The sequence below is a fragment of the Sabethes cyaneus genome, chromosome 3, assembly GCF_943734655.1.
Source record: "Sabethes cyaneus chromosome 3, idSabCyanKW18_F2, whole genome shotgun sequence".
NCBI classification, from domain to species: Eukaryota; Metazoa; Arthropoda; class Insecta; order Diptera; family Culicidae; genus Sabethes; species Sabethes cyaneus.
This window is the reverse complement of record NC_071355.1, coordinates 225,258,858-225,266,782: the sequence shown is the minus strand read 5'-3', so window position 1 is coordinate 225,266,782 and position 7,925 is coordinate 225,258,858.

Genomic DNA, 7,925 nt, shown 5'->3' with positions numbered 1-7,925 from the left:
ACTCAACTCAAGCTCAAGTGCAAACCGGTGCAGTTGTCAGTCAAGCAGTCCAGTACAAATAAAACCTGATGATTGCATGTATCGAATATAAGAAGGCAACGGTTCTATACCACATTCGCGGATATCAAATTACAGAAGTTGTTTCGTTGTTTTTACCGACACGGTCAATCCTTTATTTTGGAAAGAGTAAAGGCGTAATATGAAGAATGGAAAATTGGATGAACTGAAAAGATTAATATTCAAAATATTGATTAAACGCACTCTCTTGCTAAGTGATGGCACATTCCTAGTTTTCCAAAAGGGGGTCATTTGCAATACTCTGCACATGTTGATAGAAGTTGAAATTGTTGATGATAATAGCATTCAAATGTACGTTGCTCCAGACACCAATAAGCGTCGGAGAATGTCGACTGCAACATTGCATTCCAACGTTGTCACTCTTTCGTTCTAACATCTATTTGTTACGATTGCACGACAAAATCCTTGAAGTTGGGTAAAGCTCCTATTTTGAAAGCATTTTGTTGAATGATACGATTACCATCAGCATAGTGAATGATAATAGCACTGCTCTTCGTATCACGTATAATTTCGAATCCTCGAAAACAACAGCAAGAAAAAATAACTTTCACCTTTCACAGTCTTTCGATAAATATTTTTGGCATAACACGTAGCAATAAATATTACGCTCTCAGTTCCAACACAATCGTTAGTGCACGCAAACAGAAATGTCCTCGATGCTTTTAATCCTTTTCCTCCTCCAAAGCCTCTCAATATACACCGAAAAGTTATGTTTTTGGTAATTGAAACCCACTTAGGTGCGAAAATTCATCCAAAACAGTGCGTTGCGGTTTTTGGGTGTACGGCAGCGGTCGAATATCGGGTATTTTTTCCATCGATATTCGAAGCAGCTGGCTGAAAGCCCGTTGAATATTATTTAAATTTGGTGCCTTGTCTGTATTCCAATCGCGATGCCATCGGAATTCTTCATAAAACACGGACTTCCTTAGCGTGCCACACCAAAGTTCCTCCCGCGTTCCAGCCAGCCAGCGCAACGGTAGCGCAGCAACGAAAAGCGATGGGATCTGGACTGACGTGAAGAAGCGTAAGCGCGTCATGAATATGCAAGGGAGCATAAAGCGCGCTATCTTGATTATATGCTAAGCCTTTAAGCAAAGTGCATAATTTATCCGGCTGACGGTGGTGGTGTTGCTGCTGCTGCCTGCCTGCCTGCCTGCCGGTCTGCTAGTGCTGCACTGTCGAGTATCTTTGCCTGCACAGCAGCAGCTTGCCGTTGTCTAGTTTTGTCGGTTGGAGCGAACGATGATGACGGCGCTGATGGTAGCTTCCGAGTATGATAACGTTCCCGTGCAACCGGTTTGCATTCAAAGCTGGATAATTATTCGCATGAAATTTTCAAAAAAAGAAAAAACGTCGGCATCTTAATAATTAGAAGCTTGTATGATGAAATATGCCACGCTTCTTTCAACCGAAACTACAGTGATGTTCTGCTGTGGGATGCTATGGTAGAGCTGTACGATCAGAAGGAAACAAACAGCACTGTAAAAAATTTGCGGCTTTCGAAACAAACAAGAAGGTAACAATTTGTTGCAGGATGCGAGTGCAGTAATAATAACATTTAACCATCTTTTTTACCACTTGGTGGAAGGTTTTTGCTAGTGCATCTATGCCATCATCTAAACAATACAAAGCGGGGAAGTGGCATACCACGTGGACTTTGGAGGATAAAGCTAATACTGATGAAGGTAGTTTTCATTTTGACAACACGGTTTGTATCCCTAATATTTACGATATGGCAGGTAGTTTGCGATGCAGGAACGTTTCACTGCGGGACGATAGTGTTTGACAAAGTATCTTATTTCAGTTGAAGCAATACCATATATTGCAAACCAAACTTTAATTTGGTATGGGATTTTGTTCATCATGAATAGACAGAACTATGCGGAAATCAACTTGTGACAATCAGGTCGATGCTACAAATTTATTTTGTGTTCCACTGCATCCTTACTTTCGGCTCCGACCAATATCTCTATATTGCGCAGTACAGCACTCGTATCACTTCCCAGCAACACAACAGTTAGCTGGTTTATTAGTTCGATTCGCATGTGTTTTGATTGTCCGCTTGAACCACAGTGTTGATAGAGTCGATTTGTTGATTACTTACTAACCATGCGACTCCATTAATTCAAATTCGATGGAGGCGCATTGTTTTGCAAATCACAATTTAATCACTCAATCAATTTCCGCTAAAACTATTAATTTTCAATACAAATAATGCATGCCATTATCACTAAAATTTCTTTCAAAATGCAGAATTTGAAGAAGTTTATTAACCAACTGTTGCTATTGAACAGAATTAAAATCAGACTGCTGGCAGCTATTCCAAATTTTTAACTCACTTTACACAATTGGCACAGGGTAAAAAAGTGAATTAGCTGACCGATGAGATAATTTACATTAACAGATTAAAATACCTTGTAATGTGTTCTCGTACACACAATCTAAAAAGCTTTAGTACACAGCCAGCACGAGATCGGTAATTGAATTGAACAAGTTCATTTTTATAAAATATTCCAATTCATCTGTCAGGAAAATATATACAGAGTGCAACTTTCACAGCACTATTGTTATCCTCCCATTGTCAGAGGGTATCGCACTACCTACATACGTAGGTATGCATCACGATATCGAACTCTAATTGGATTGCTAGGCATCGAATATTGTTTGTTCCGGTCGATGTTGCCACTTCTACAAACAGCACGGAAAATAACAAAAAGAATACAACTTCAAAACATAAAATCCGGCTGTGCATCAACAAACTGCTGTCGAACAAAGAACCGGCGCCTGTGCCGTTGTCGTTCCCGTTACTCAGCAACCCGAAGCCCGAATTCCAGCTTGTTGATAACCGAGTAATAACACAAAAAAGAAGCACACGACAATGCTTACAGCATCTGATAGAGGAAAATTGGTATCAACTTGGTGTATTACCACATCAAATAGTTTTACCGAGTTCGTCATAGAAATTATTCACTGATTTTGCGCGTGCTTGGCTTCTTCACTTGGCATTCCGCGGCGGGTTTCTTCTTGCCATCGTCAAACACACAGCAGAGGCAATAACGGTTTAATCCGATCAATAAATCAACAAGCACAAACTTTTGATTGCACTCCGCTGCTTCTGGAACCAAACACAGTGGATCACAGTGAAGACGCACAGTAGATTGGGGTAATTCGCGACTATCCCCTAAATTGATATTGGGGGCACGTTGACGTTATACGATAAGCATTGTTTTGATAAGTTTATTTTATTGAATTATAAAAGTTTATAGGGATGGGTACCACCGGCACCTGCGGAGATATGTCGTTTTCATCGAAACCATCAAGCTCTAAAGTAGAGTTTGCATTCAGAGTATGATTTCGTACAGTGAAGAAATCATCGAGTGATTGAGCGGACGACATCTGGTAATCAGAAAACCCTATACTATCTTCACTATGTTCCATCGCGCCGTAGTTCGATGAAGGGAAAGAATGATAATAAACCCTTACTTTATTAGAAAATTGTGGTTTAATAAGATCTCCTAAAATTGAAAGTAGAACTCGTAGACAAATATATCCATAAATTTACTACTTATTTTACTTTTTCGGCACCAATCCGCTTATCGAACTTGAGCCGAATTTAGGCGTCTTCGTCACGCTTAGTCCGTCCTGGGCGGCCACTCTCCGATCGTCCCTTTCACCCGCTGTTCTAGCATCCTCGTCCACAGCGCAAGCTTTTTTCTCCATGTGTGGACTCATCACTGCGACCAGTATAGTTGATCTATTGTGATATCGCCCGGGTGTTTGCTGTATGACCTGCACTGCATTTCTTTTTGCTATAATCGCTATTGAGTGAGCGACATGCTTATTAAATTTTATGCGTGCTTGTGTGAATTGGAGTTTACCCTTCCTTCCAAGGTTGATCTACTTTACCGACTTATTCCTCGCTGCCAGTGCTATTCCATATTATAGCCATCCCTGGCGAGGACTCATACGTACCTCTGACCAGTACACATAACTATAGAAGGGACATTTGCACTGTCAAGAGGCTTCAGAGGGTAAATATAGAATTCAGCACGAAGGAAGGGTAAATAGAGGGGCCTGAGAATAAACCCATGCTAAAGTCACTTGACATCGAATGGCTTGATTCTACTAAGATTCGAACCCACGACCACTCACTTGTCAAAGCAGACTCGGTAACCTTACGGCTACGGAGCCCCCCACAGCGCAAGCTTAATCAGCTCCAGCACATTTCGTTTAACTGAATCGTATACCACATTGAAATCAAAAAACAAATGCTGGCCGCAATCTATGAGACAGGATGCGAGAGAAAATTTTGTACGGAGAATTGAGGTGAGTGCCTCGGTAATTGCTGCATTCGATTCTCTTGCCCTTTTTGTAAATAGTTATAGTTTTGTAAATAGTTATAGTAACGGTTTTGTAAATAGTAGTAAATAGCCCTTTTTGTGAACTTCCAACTAGTTGCTTCTCAGTCACACTCGTTTTCTCCAGAGTTTCAAAAGTTCGGTTCGGTGAGGGGCGGAGGGGGGAGGGTGTCCTTTCCAGCTGCTTTGCCATTTCAGCTCACTCGCTGCTTTTCTAATCCAGTCAACAGTTGGTGGATCCACAGCTCATCCATCGTTATCCTATTTTTGTTAACCGCTCCATCTTGTTCACCATTCAATAGTACATTAAAATGTTGTTTCCAACGCCTAGTAAGCCTAGATCCTTCGGTTATCAGGCTCCACTCTTTGTCGTTGCATATTACAAGAGTTGGCATGGTCCGACTCCTGATTCCGTTAATCGTTTTAAAAAAGCTTCTCGTATCGTGCCAGTCCAGTCCAGTCCAGTCCAGTCCAGTCCAGTCCAGTCCAGTCCAGTCCAGTCCAGTCCAGTCCAGTCCAGTCCAGTCCAGTCCAGTCCAGTCCAGTCCAGTCCAGTCCAGTCCAGTCCAGTCCAGTCCAGTCCAGTCCAGTCCAGTCCAGTCCAGTCCAGTCCAGTCCAGTCCAGTCCAGTCCAGTCCAGTCCAGTCCAGTCCAGTCCAGTCCAGTCCAGTCCAGTCCAGTCCAGTCCAGTCCAGTCCAGTCCAGTCCAGTCCAGTCCAGTCCAGTCCAGTCCAGTCCAGTCCAGTCCAGTCCAGTCCAGTCCAGTCCAGTCCAGTCCAGTCCAGTCCAGTCCAGTCCAGTCCAGTCCAGTCCAGTCCAGTCCAGTCCAGTCCAGTCCAGTCCAGTCCAGTCCAGTCCAGTCCAGTCCAGTCCAGTCCAGTCCAGTCCAGTCCAGTCCAGTCCAGTCCAGTCCAGTCCAGTCCAGTCCAGTCCAGTCCAGTCCAGTCCAGTCCAGTCCAGTCCAGTCCAGTCCAGTCCAGTCCAGTCCAGTCCAGTCCAGTCCAGTCCAGTCCAGTCCAGTCCAGTCCAGTCCAGTCCAGTCCAGTCCAGTCCAGTCCAGTCCAGTCCAGTCCAGTCCAGTCCAGTCCAGTCCAGTCCAGTCCAGTCCAGTCCAGTCCAGTCCAGTCCAGTCCAGTCCAGTCCAGTCCAGTCCAGTCCAGTCCAGTCCAGTCCAGTCCAGTCCAGTCCAGTCCAGTCCAGTCCAGTCCAGTCCAGTCCAGTCCAGTCCAGTCCAGTCCAGTCCAGTCCAGTCCAGTCCAGTCCAGTCCAGTCCAGTCCAGTCCAGTCCAGTCCAGTCCAGTCCAGTCCAGTCCAGTCCAGTCCAGTCCAGTCCAGTCCAGTCCAGTCCAGTCCAGTCCAGTCCAGTCCAGTCCAGTCCAGTCCAGTCCAGTCCAGTCCAGTCCAGTCCAGTCCAGTCCAGTCCAGTCCAGTCCAGTCCAGTCCAGTCCAGTCCAGTCCAGTCCAGTCCAGTCCAGTCCAGTCCAGTCCAGTCCAGTCCAGTCCAGTCCAGTCCAGTCCAGTCCAGTCCAGTCCAGTCCAGTCCAGTCCAGTCCAGTCCAGTCCAGTCCAGTCCAGTCCAGTCCAGTCCAGTCCAGTCCAGTCCAGTCCAGTCCAGTCCAGTCCAGTCCAGTCCAGTCCAGTCCAGTCCAGTCCAGTCCAGTCCAGTCCAGTCCAGTCCAGTCCAGTCCAGTCCAGTCCAGTCCAGTCCAGTCCAGTCCAGTCCAGTCCAGTCCAGTCCAGTCCAGTCCAGTCCAGTCCAGTCCAGTCCAGTCCAGTCCAGTCCAGTCCAGTCCAGTCCAGTCCAGTCCAGTCCAGTCCAGTCCAGTCCAGTCCAGTCCAGTCCAGTCCAGTCCAGTCCAGTCCAGTCCAGTCCAGTCCAGTCCAGTCCAGTCCAGTCCAGTCCAGTCCAGTCCAGTCCAGTCCAGTCCAGTCCAGTCCAGTCCAGTCCAGTCCAGTCCAGTCCAGTCCAGTCCAGTCCAGTCCAGTCCAGTCCAGTCCAGTCCAGTCCAGTCCAGTCCAGTCCAGTCCAGTCCAGTCCAGTCCAGTCCAGTCCAGTCCAGTCCAGTCCAGTCCAGTCCAGTCCAGTCCAGTCCAGTCCAGTCCAGTCCAGTCCAGTCCAGTCCAGTCCAGTCCAGTCCAGTCCAGTCCAGTCCAGTCCAGTCCAGTCCAGTCCAGTCCAGTCCAGTCCAGTCCAGTCCAGTCCAGTCCAGTCCAGTCCAGTCCAGTCCAGTCCAGTCCAGTCCAGTCCAGTCCAGTCCAGTCCAGTCCAGTCCAGTCCAGTCCAGTCCAGTCCAGTCCAGTCCAGTCCAGTCCAGTCCAGTCCAGTCCAGTCCAGTCCAGTCCAGTCCAGTCCAGTCCAGTCCAGTCCAGTCCAGTCCAGTCCAGTCCAGTCCAGTCCAGTCCAGTCCAGTCCAGTCCAGTCCAGTCCAGTCCAGTCCAGTCCAGTCCAGTCCAGTCCAGTCCAGTCCAGTCCAGTCCAGTCCAGTCCAGTCCAGTCCAGTCCAGTCCAGTCCAGTCCAGTCCAGTCCAGTCCAGTCCAGTCCAGTCCAGTCCAGTCCAGTCCAGTCCAGTCCAGTCCAGTCCAGTCCAGTCCAGTCCAGTCCAGTCCAGTCCAGTCCAGTCCAGTCCAGTCCAGTCCAGTCCAGTCCAGTCCAGTCCAGTCCAGTCCAGTCCAGTCCAGTCCAGTCCAGTCCAGTCCAGTCCAGTCCAGTCCAGTCCAGTCCAGTCCAGTCCAGTCCAGTCCAGTCCAGTCCAGTCCAGTCCAGTCCAGTCCAGTCCAGTCCAGTCCAGTCCAGTCCAGTCCAGTCCAGTCCAGTCCAGTCCAGTCCAGTCCAGTCCAGTCCAGTCCAGTCCAGTCCAGTCCAGTCCAGTCCAGTCCAGTCCAGTCCAGTCCAGTCCAGTCCAGTCCAGTCCAGTCCAGTCCAGTCCAGTCCAGTCCAGTCCAGTCCAGTCCAGTCCAGTCCAGTCCAGTCCAGTCCAGTCCAGTCCAGTCCAGTCCAGTCCAGTCCAGTCCAGTCCAGTCCAGTCCAGTCCAGTCCAGTCCAGTCCAGTCCAGTCCAGTCCAGTCCAGTCCAGTCCAGTCCAGTCCAGTCCAGTCCAGTCCAGTCCAGTCCAGTCCAGTCCAGTCCAGTCCAGTCCAGTCCAGTCCAGTCCAGTCCAGTCCAGTCCAGTCCAGTCCAGTCCAGTCCAGTCCAGTCCAGTCCAGTCCAGTCCAGTCCAGTCCAGTCCAGTCCAGTCCAGTCCAGTCCAGTCCAGTCCAGTCCAGTCCAGTCCAGTCCAGTCCAGTCCAGTCCAGTCCAGTCCAGTCCAGTCCAGTCCAGTCCAGTCCAGTCCAGTCCAGTCCAGTCCAGTCCAGTCCAGTCCAGTCCAGTCCAGTCCAGTCCAGTCCAGTCCAGTCCAGTCCAGTCCAGTCCAGTCCAGTCCAGTCCAGTCCAGTCCAGTCCAGTCCAGTCCAGTCCAGTCCAGTCCAGTCCAGTCCAGTCCAGTCCA